The sequence below is a fragment of the Solanum pennellii genome, chromosome 5 (genome assembly GCF_001406875.1).
Source record: "Solanum pennellii chromosome 5, SPENNV200".
Classification (NCBI taxonomy): Eukaryota; Viridiplantae; Streptophyta; class Magnoliopsida; order Solanales; family Solanaceae; genus Solanum; species Solanum pennellii.
In genome coordinates, this window is record NC_028641.1 from 47,102,485 (window position 1) to 47,103,482 (window position 998).

Below are 998 nucleotides of genomic sequence, written 5' to 3' on the forward strand. Positions count from 1 at the left end.
CTGCAACTTGGCTTGCAAGGCTCCTTTAATGGATCCCTCATGCCTCATTATTCTTCGTTATTCTTGTACCTGCAGTGCACTCAGTAACTCTTCCAAGCTAAGCTTAGACAAATCTTTAGTATTTTTCAATGAAGCAATAGTTGCCTCATATATCTCAGGTAAAGTTACAAGTATTTTTTGAACTATTCTATTATAAGTAAGTTCATTTCCAAGTATCCTTACCTTATTGGCAATCCCAAGCAACCGATCTAAATAATCCTTAATGGTTTCTGATTCCTTCATATGTTGCATCTCGAATTCTCTAACCAAGTTCAGTACTTTCATTCCTCTGATTCTCATCTCCCTCTTACTCTTTATTAAGGAAATCCCAAATTGATTTGGCTGAGTTACATGTCATTATTCTACTGAAAATGGTGGCAGAACTGCAGCAAAGAGACAAGATTTAGCTTTGGATTTTCCTGTCTTCTTTTCCTTGTGGGTTTTAATATGAGCCATAGTTAGATTCCCTGGCAGAGGATGCACTTCGTAGTCTTCCTCGACAACCTCCCACAAATCATTAGCCTCTAAATAAACTTGTATTTTCACTGCCCAAGCTTGATAGTTTTATCCATCGAAAACTAGTGGAGCCATAGCAGTAAAAGAGCCTGCTTCTCCATTGCTTTAATGGTGTTTACAGAGAATATTATATGGATAAGCACTCAGAAAAGAACCTCGTAAGTCTCACATAAGTCCCTTAAGAAGTAGGGCTTTGATACCAATGTTATTAATTAACTAAAACAGCAAGATGAATTGAAATCTGAAAATGTGATTTATTGAACTTCAAGCTGATTAAATAAATAGAGGGGCAGTTACACTAACAACGAACATGGATTCATGGACATTTAAAAGGTTGCTAGCATGCCTAAAAAAGAGGAACAACTATAACTAGTTACTAAGATAATGACAAAAAGAAAACTAATCTCCTAATAATCAGCTGAAGTCTCTGACCCATTCAAACC